The following is a 10,143-nucleotide window of genomic DNA, read 5'->3' on the forward strand; positions in this document are numbered from 1 at the left end:
TAGAGCCGCCCACGGCTCGGCCCCTTGCCCTCCCTCAGGGGCCTGAGGGGGCCCCGAGCTGAGGAAGGGAGTGGAAGCGTCCTGGGGGTGCGACAGGGACTGAACCCACCTCGGTGTCCCCGTCCCCCCGTACCGGGCGCCTTCATGCTCTGGCAGTACTTGGAGACCAAGGTGGGTCCCTCCCCTCAGCACCTTTGCTGTTGTTTCCCAGCAAGCAGAAGGTTAAAAAGAATTTAAAAGAGATGTATTAAAAGACCGTTTTGATACTGTGCCTGATCAAGTGAGCTGGGCAATTCTTTCTCTCCAGTGTATGTAGCGATAGGACGAGGGGTGATGGTTTTAAACTGCAGAAGGGCAGGGTTAGATGAGGCCTTAGGAAGAAGTTCTGCCCTTTGAGGGTGGTGAGACTGGCACCCGTTGCCCAGAGATGTGGGGGAGGCCTCATCCCTGGAGATACTCAAGGTCAGGTTTGATGGGGCTCTGAGCAACCTGATCTAGTTCAAGGTGTCCCTGCTTGCTGCAGGGGGGTTGGACCAGATGGCCTTGGAAAGTCCCTTCCAACCCATCCTATGGTTGTATGATTCTATGATACAAACCCCCTTTAAGTGAGCTGGTGCCCAGTTCTGGGAAGCTCTGGGCTTGTGTGAGGTGAAACTGGAGATCGGTGCGGCTGTCCTATGGACAAACAGCTGCCTAATTCTGTGTCCATCCAGGATTTACCCATCCAGGATAAATACAGGAATTTCACCCTCAATTAATAAATCTTTCCAGTTTCTGCTGGCTAAAGTTCTCTGACAAATTGATGTCTTTATCAGCTTTGTGCTTGAGAATCATTCTGACAATGTGTTTTGCTTTGTTTTTGAAGTGAGAGCAAGAGGCTTCCTGGTGAGGTACCTGACAACTTCCAACGACACCGACTTCTGGGTAAGTCAGTATTTAAAAAACAATTCTGAGAGCCTTTAAAGGGATTAAATGTCTGTAAAAACACAAGAGTTTTGCTGTGTGCTGCTATGCCATGAAAAATAGCTGGAGGAAGGGAAGGAAACCCTGGAGACATTAATCATACACGTGGCTGGAGTTGGTGCCATTTGTTTGTAGGGCTTAGATGGTTAAAGAATACCCTGCATCCCAAAATGCAGTGAAGAAAACCAGGTGTAGATTGGTGCCATATCTTGTCCCTCTGCTTTAGAGAAACACTTGGTAGGAATGTGTGTGAGGAGTGCGAGTCTTCTGTGTAGAATCCAAAGGTGACTACTGAAGCCTTGTAAAAAATCATCTTGCTTTTTACTACTGCTTGTCAAATAGAAGTGTAGCTCTTCTTTAGTACTAACAGTTGAAGCACCTCAGTGGCCAGGGTATGTTGGAAAAAGAGCTGAAAATAGTGGTCATAAGTATTTTGCCTTCTGAGTTACAACTGAGATGTGAAGCACGTGGTCTCCAGGTTAAAGGTTAAAATGATTCTGCTTCTGTTTTTAAATGAGCAGATGAGAGAACACCAAGGAAACAGGCCAAACATAGGAGGTGAGCAATGGGAGGTGTTTGCTTTGCTGGTGCCTCTCAGAATAGCAGCAGGAGATAACGTATTGCATCATTAATATGATGAACATGAGCTAGCAGCGTGCCCAGGTGGCCAGGAAGGCCAACAGCATCCTGGCTTTGCTTAAGAACAGTGTGGTGAGGGCTGGGGAAGGAATTGTCCCCCTTACTCAGTGCTGGTGAGGCCCCACCTTGAGTGCTGCGTTCAGATTTGGGCCCCTCACTACAGAAAAGACCTTGAGGTGCTGGAGTGTGTGTGTCACAGCCCCAAGCTGGGCTGAGGTCAAGAAGTGTCTGGTTGATGTGCTCTGTCTTGGCTGGGCCTGTGTGGAGCTGGGACTTGGACTCGATGGTCCCATCCAGCTCAGGAGATTCGATGGTTTTATGCTCGGTGCTGATCTGTGTCCTCAGTTTGGCCCCTGTGGGGAGGGAAGGAGCTGCTGTATGGTTTTTTTCCAGAACAAAGCACAGCTTGGCCAGCTGCAGGAGAGCAGCTGGTGGGGTGTCTTCACTGCTGCTGGAAGTCCTGTTAAAACCAGGAATTGTTTAAGCTGTTTCTGTCCAGGGGAGGGCACAGCTCAGCTGCCTCACCCAGGCTGTGACTGCAGAAGCGTTGGGATGGATGCTCTCTGGGCTGCTGGAAATCCTGAGCTTTATTTCTAGTGCAAAATAAGATACACATCCACGAGGTGACAGCTGTGAGTGTGTCAGGACGATGCTCCAGTGGAAATTGCCAGCTGCAGGAAGCCAGGCTTTTAAAATAACACACAGCCTGGTGATGTCCTGAAACCAGCACTGCTGCCCGGCTTTGTAGGGTTAGCTGACACAAAGTTGACTGCAAGTAGAACTTAAAAACCCTTTGTAAAGTAGTATTAAGCTCTGAATATCACAGGTGCAACAGTAGCAAATGAAAGGCTTTGAGGAGAGGGTGCTGCCTGGTTTTGTTTGGGTGCTGGCAAGGGTGAGAGCAGCTGGGCTGCAGAGCTGGCATCCTCTGAGGAGCCCTGGAGTTGTCAGGTGGCTGTCTCCTCCCATGGGACAGCAGCTGGGGACAAGGTCACCGAGTAAGATTCATATCTGGGGTGGGGCCACGATTTTAAATGTGTTCCTGAGATCTCCCAACTGAAAAGATCTTGGTCTTAATTACTGTTCCAATGGAGCTGTCATTTGAAGTGTTCTTTGTGCTGCTGCTGGGTAAAACCAACCGGTTACCAGGTGAAGGCACTCTGGGTTTGACATGTTTCAATGCAAATAGCCTTAGAGAGGATCTAATGGATCAAATTATGCATTAGGTGACTTGACCTGCTGATTGCTTTCAGCATTCGAGGGCAGGAGTGGGTGGGGGGTGCAGAGCAGGCTGAGCTCCTTGGGGCAGGCTGGCCTGGCTGGAGTGGAGAGCTCTGACCTGCTGTTCCCTGTCTCCTTAGGCTGTGCTAACTTGCCTCTGTGACATTTGGAGTTTAACCACATTGCTCCATCTGTCTCCCTCTGTTGAGTTGGAGGTTTAGGAATGGCAGAGACACTTTAAATACCTTCTTAATTTCTTGTGCCTCTTGTTTTTAATTAGGAATAATAAAAATGTGGCAGTTGCTGCCCAGCTTGTTGAGAGACCAGGAGGCTGCATTGCACAGACGTGTTTAAACACAGATCACACATGTTTCCATTGCAGTACTGTTGTCCAGAAGTGGTGGAGCTCAGCAGAGTTGGGCAAATGGGATGTGCTTGCAGGCAAGGGATGTAGAGGTGATGGATTGAAGCCATGAGCTCTTTACCAGGGAAGCTCCCCAGGTGAATACACAGGAGGGATGTTTCTCGCAGCCTAGGACTTCTTGAAGCCTGGGCATAGTGCAGAGGTCTGGGTGAAGAACCATGCAGGAGCTTGCAGAAAGGCTCCTTTGTCCACGTTGCTGCTGTAACCTCGGTGTGCTGATGTTTGCGTGGCAGCCAGGAGAGGGAACAGGAGAGCATTCCCCTTGCCTGGTATCACCAAACAGCGTCACCCTCCTTTGAATGCAGCCACATTAGAGGCGTGCCCTTCGGCTGCTTGGTGGAGAGAGCAACTTTATTACTTCGCTCCTAGTAGGCAGATCCAGAGCAGGCATAAGTCATCCTCCCTTCTGCTGACTCCAGGGGAGTTGTGCCACGTCAGAGCTGCTGTCTCTGAATGTCATTTATTTATTTCTTTAGTCTCCAGGGAAGTCTGCTTGCTTTATTTCTGGCTTCCAACCTTTTGTTCTTTCAAGGGATGCTTCCTTGCTGTGCTGAATCTGGAGTCCTGTCTCCTGCCTAACCCTGTCACAAGTGATGTATTTGGGAGTATCAGTTTCAATGTGTGTCATAGCTGATGGAAATCAAACCAAAACCACCACAATTGTAATGATTTCTGCTGTGCCCTGTTCTGGTGCTGATGTTTTACTCTCTTTGTGGGTCTTGGGGGTTTTGTGCTGAGCCCTGGGCTGTGGTGCTGTGAAGGAGTGTGTGGCTGCCCGGGGCTTGCCTTGCTCTGACTCCCTCCTGCTCCCCAAATCCATTGCCACGTGATGGAGCACAAGGGAGCACTGGGCTACAGCTTATAAATGCACGAGGAATGATTTAGAGATAAATTTAATGCAGATTTATTGGTGGATGGGGTCATAACACCTCAATTTGGGAACAGCATAATGTCCTACCACATGCAGGGTTGTGGTCTTGGGGTTAGAGCGCTGCCCTGATTCCTGTGGTTGCTGGTAGCATGTTGATTCACCACCTTAGTCACCTCCTGGCTGTCTCAGCTTTTCTCCAAGTTGTTTTGGGATCCACTGTGAGGAGCAGAGATGTTTATTACCAGCACAGGGGGAAAAATTGCTGGTCTTTCCATGGCTACTGCACAACTGGGGACTGTCAGCTCCAAATCAGGTGTGAAAAGGGGTGGAGGATGAAAAAACAAACCAGCAAGCAGGTAGTTGGATGCCGTAGAGGTTTTATTATGTGAGGTGTTGGTTATATACCATAGAGAATACAGCAGTGCAGACCACAGAGCAGGTACTCTGTGGTTTCCAGGGGGGATATTTTAGCAGTAGGTGCTTCCAGAGGAACTCCTTGGTATAGTAGATCCCCTGACTTGAAAGCCAAATCCCCTTTTCTACTATTTTACATTTACTTGTGGGTTGCCTACAGAGTCAAGCACGGAGTTAAAGCACAGTTTCTTTACAAAGCTTTACCTGGGGAGGGAGGACCTGGTTTTCTGTGGGCTCTGGGCAGGTTGGGGTCACTTTGATGCAATGTCATCCATGTGAGTGGTTATGGTAAAGCTCACATATCCTTTACACTGGCAGTCATGGAAGAGCTGTCTTCATGCAGTCGAGATCTGAGCCTGCTGTAGATGACAGGAGACTGTAGGTATGAAGCTAGGAGACCTCTAAATCTAACACAGAATACAACATGGAGAGGATTAAGTAAGGGCTGGCTTGGAAAGGCGTGAAGTTGTCCACAAGCCCTGGTGACTGCAGCTGAAGAGCTTCTGAAAGCTGTGCCTGTGAGCTCAGCTATGGCTGTGCATCTTCATCGCCTGGCTGTGGTGTGGGCGCCTCCGTGGAGCTTACTGCTGCCCACAGTTGTAGTGGTAGCTGTTGGACCACTGGTATGAGTAAGGACACGAGGAGTGTTGGTACACGTGAGCCGGGGCGCAGATCTGAGGGCATCCCGTCAGGCCCGGCTGCGCGCAGTGTGACAGGCAGAGCTGCTCCCTGCCCTGCGGCTGCGCGAACGCCGCCGCCGCGACACACGGGTCAGGGGACCTGGGCCTGCAGGAGGAAGAGTGGCCTTCCACGATGTGCGTCTCCACGCAGCGCGAGGAACACGGCGAGGAGCACTTGGGGCCGCTGTGCATCGCCCTCCTCACCGCGCACAGCTTGGCGCCCTTGGGAGCGCACGGCGTGCACGGCACGCACGGCGTGGCGCTGGGGTTGTGGCACTGCATGAACACTGGGGTGGTGTGCTTCAGCCCTCCTGGAACGTAGCACTGCTGCTTGTACTGGTACCCATAATAAGCCATTGTTCTGGGGTGGAGATGAACCTGCGAAAACAAAGTAGGGAAGGAAGAGAAATTTATCTGACCAGCTGCTTTTCTGCTGGGACTCTCAGCCCTCCTCTCCATAGCAGGACCTGCACAGCATTGCATTCAACTAACCATCTCCTTCACAGCTTCATTACCCCTGGGAGAAGGGGAGTTCCAGGCACAGGGAAGTGAGCTGCATGCTTCAGGTAGTGAGGCAATGGCGTATCTGGGATTAGTGCTGAGGTTCTCATCTTTTTGTGGTGAGGGCTATCATTTATTAGCTTTCCAGACGCTTCTGTTGAAACTGGAATCGCTTTCTGCTGGCAGCAGGTAAAGCACAAGAAAGCATTGCCCTTCATGCTAATTTGAATTGCAGAACAGAGGATTGCTATCTTTATAATTGGCAGGGTGATGTGGCAGAGCTCTGTTTTTAAAAGCCTGATGTTCATTAAGGACAGAGAGACTTTTCAAAGTCTGGCTCAAGCTGCCGGTGTCCCATGTGAGTAGGAAAAGTCATATGTAATTCTCTGTGTCTGTGGATGCTACTGGCACTGTGTTTGCTTCACTGACTACCCTGACCCGTGCCTTCTCTTGTGCTTGCTCCTGAGTTTGCTCCTGTAGAAGCTGGGGACTGAAAAGGAGGAAGAATCACAGGAGGTGTCCATTCCAAATACCTGATTGAGCATGGAGAATTGCTGAGACCTTGGTTCTCCTAATTAAAATGTAAAATCTGGCTGCAAATCAGCTTTGCTCAGCATTAGCAAATGGCACTTGGGCGTCTGTGCTTTGCAATTTGGTGGCAGCTGCTTCTGTAGATCTACAGGACTCTAAGAACAAGCTCCTGAGGGTCAGGTTCCAGCTCCTGTATATCAACATCATTTCTTTATAAAGATCTTGGCTGCCAATTAACTGCCAATTAACCTGGGAGAAAAGCCAGGGAGGATCAGATCAGGGTTTTCTTGCTATGTTTCAAAAATGGGAAGGTAACATTAGCTCTTGCAAAGAGGAATCCCCCAGTAAGTGTGTATAAAAGGCTTCTTGAATGTGCAGAAGCCAAACTTTCCTTTGGTTATTCCAGCTAAAAATTACCCTCTGGTATAATAGAAGCCATCTGCATCCTGATGGGCAGCTGCCCACAGAAATAGTTACTCAAAGTACTAAAAGAAGTGGCCTCTAATACAGGAGAAATTAGAATTCAGTTTTTTCAAAGCAAATTAAAGATACAGGTACCTAAATGCCCGGACCAAAGCAGAAACATCCCAGTAAATCACAGAATCATGGAATCATAGAATGTTCTGGGTTGGAAGGGACCCCAAGGATCCCAGAGCTCCAACTCCCCTGCCACAGGCAGGTCCACCAACCCCCAGACCTGGAGCTACACAAGTTTGCCCAGGGCCCCATCCAACCTGGCCTTGAACACCCCCAGGGACGGGGCACCCACCCCCTCTCTGGGCAGCCTGTTCCAGCCCCTCACCACTCTCTCTGTAAAAAAACTTCCCCCTAATATCTAATTAAATATTAAATCTCAGGCTCAGCCTTAAAAACCCTGTAAAACAACAAAAAAAGAATAATACCCAAGAAAAATCCTTTAAAACCCTCTTAATCTGCAGTGTCAGGACCTGCAGGACCAAGATTCAAGTTCAAAGTACCAACAAAAGGATCTTTTGCTAAGTCAGAAATCAGCAAATAACTTACCGAGCTGGTGGCTGAGAGCAAGAACTGGATTGAAAGCTTGGCAATGCCCGTCTTTATATGGTCTTTTTGGACCGTATGGAAAACCTGAGCCACTGTGTATTGAATCCTAATTAGATATGGGACTGAATTTGTTCATATGGAACTTCTTCATTGGCTGTAATTATTTTACTCAGTTGGGATTATTAGTGTGTTGTTATCCCCAAACACCCCGAAATGCGCCTCACACCCTGCGGGTTCTTTTCATTTTAAATCTTTATGGGAGAAGTAAAAACCACCTTTCATTCCATTCCATTCAGCTTATTTGTTAGGTAAAGAAATCTACCCCTCTCCTCCTAAAGCTTCTCTTGACAGGTTGACAGGCAGCAGGGAGGGAGCGTGGGCAGCGATCGCACCCCCTTTTTCTTCGTGTAAATACAGGTGGAAGGGGGGGTTGTGGAGGAATGTGGCTTTGTAAAGGGAGTCTGGGAGACAAACCTGAACCTTGGCACTCAGCTACTCATGGTACATCTGATCTAGTGCTCTTCCAACTTAATAAGAGTCATTCCTTGGTTTTATTAGGCGTTGTGTGTGGTTGGGTTTTATGGCTGGAAACAAGGTCAGCGTGCAGCTGACACGGCCGTTCGGTGGGGTGTAAAACTCTTCAGGGCTGTGGCCAGGACTTGCTCCTTGGCAAATGGAAATCTGCTTAGGAACTGGCATAGCTGACTTGAAAGGAATCAGGATTTTGCCAAGGATTTAAAAATCTTCTGGTGGAGGCAGGGCTTTGGACAGGCAGCTGTAGTCCTGATTCGGTTAGAAGTTGTGTTGGTGACATCTCCTTGGGTTCCTTGGGGGAGAAACATGGAATTACAAGGTTGGGCTAGATTATGGCATCCCAGTGATAGCAAAGGGGAGAGTGCTTTTCTCATGAGCCCATTATCATACACTGGGACCATCCCAACACCTCCTGGTTTGCACTTAAGCCTCAGCTGTGCCTGTGCACATCTGTATGTGTGCCTTGCCTTTGCCTATCAGAAGGTGAACTGCTTCCTGCATGCAAAGCAATTAGGATGTCTTGAGACACAGCTTTGGAATTGGGTATGTGCTGGGGTTCATTATAATGGAGTCCAGCTTGCAGATGTAAAGCATTAATGAGCATTTGTCAGGAGTTTTGAGAGGTCCTGTTAGGAAGATGCCCTTTAATAGCCTCTGTCAGCACTGCTCTTGGTTTATGTCTGGATAAACGTAGATCTGCATGACTGTGGTGCCTGGAAGGACCATCCTCATTTATCAGTGGGGCAAAGCTGAGGTGTGGGGTAAGAATAGGCTCTGAGAGAGGTCATGCTATGAGTCATGACTGTGGTTGAATAAAATTCAGTGATCTTGTCTTTTTTCCTTTTTCCAGCTCTTTATAAAGAGGGACACTGATTTTAGTGGCTTTGCACCCTGATTGTCCATAACTAGTGAATCATACAATCCCAGACTGGTCTGGCTTGGGAGGGACCCCAAGAGTCACAGAACTCCAACGCCCCTGCCACAGGCAGGGACACCAACCTCCAGGCCTGGAGCTACACAAGGTTGCCCAGGGCCCCAGCCAACCTGGCCTTGGACACCCCCAGGGACGGGGCACCCACCCCCTCTCTGGGCAGCCCCTTCCAGCCCCTCACCACTCTCTCTGGAAAGAACTTCCCCCAAATATTCAATTTAAACCTTCCTTCCTTTAGCTTTAATCCACCCCCCTTGTCCTGCCATTATCCACCCTTTAACAAGCTGATTCCCCTCCTGTTCCTCTGCTCCCTTCAGGGACTGGGGGGCTGCAATGAGGTCCCCCCACAGCCTTCTCTTCTCCAGGCTGCCCCAGCCCAGCTCCCCCAGAGGATATCCACAACGTACTCTTGCTACAATCCCTTTTTTGGGCCAAAATGATCCATTCAGGCAGCAAGGTCGGTGCTTCATCTTGTGCTGTCCCATGTTAAGCAATATCCGATGCCGTCTGCTCCCCAGCAGGCAGGCAGCTAAGCTTAGCTAACTGGGCAGTGCATTTCCCTGGAGGTAACACTCAGAGGCAGGGACATGTATTAGCAATTCCATGTCTGCATTTACCTTGGTGCAGTGCCAGAGCTTAGGAGATCGTTGCTCTTCACCTTCCCATCATGACACAGCGTGGAGAACCTCAACTGCTGGGAATCACAGAACACTTTGGGTTGGAAGAGACCTCAAAGGTCATCTAGTTCCAATCCCCTGCCCTGGGCAGGGACACCCTCACTGCACCAGGGTGCAGAGAGCAGAGCATCAGGGCTGGTTTTGGGATGTTTGTAGAACACTTCCAAGCCTTCCCTGGGCATCGAGCTGCATGGTTGGTCATTCAGAAGTAGAATAGCTTTAGACTCTTTCTCCTGGGATATCTTAAGCCTTGTTCACGTGAAAGCTTTTCTCCTTTGGGAGGAACAAACCATGAAATGCAACAGTAAAATGCAACTTTTTAATGCAATCTTTGAATGCAAAGGAGAAGTGGAGAACACACTGCTGTCTAAAGTAAAGCAAGTCAAGCTAAACACAGTCCCAGGGCTTCAACAGGTTTTGTTTCTAATAATTCCCCAGTGTTCCACACTTTCATAGTCACAAAGATGTTCAGCTCCCTGGTGACTTCTCATGCCTGTATCCCTTGTAAAGAAATTAGACACTCCTAAGTGTCTCCTAAGTCTCTTAAGGCTCTTTAGCTGTAGGATGGTAGTTATAAGGCTGCTGAGCTGATCACACTGCCTGGTTTAAGGAGGAGAAACCAAGAGAAATGGACAAAGCTTTGAGCCTCAAATGACTTTTTAAAAGTTTTAAACTTCATAAATCTGTCTGTGGTGTTTCCCTGGGCTCAGGGATGGATGTATCTCATGATACCT

Source organism: Gallinula chloropus (assembly GCF_964237585.1).
Source record: "Gallinula chloropus genome assembly, chromosome: 29".
Taxonomy (NCBI): Eukaryota; Metazoa; Chordata; class Aves; order Gruiformes; family Rallidae; genus Gallinula; species Gallinula chloropus.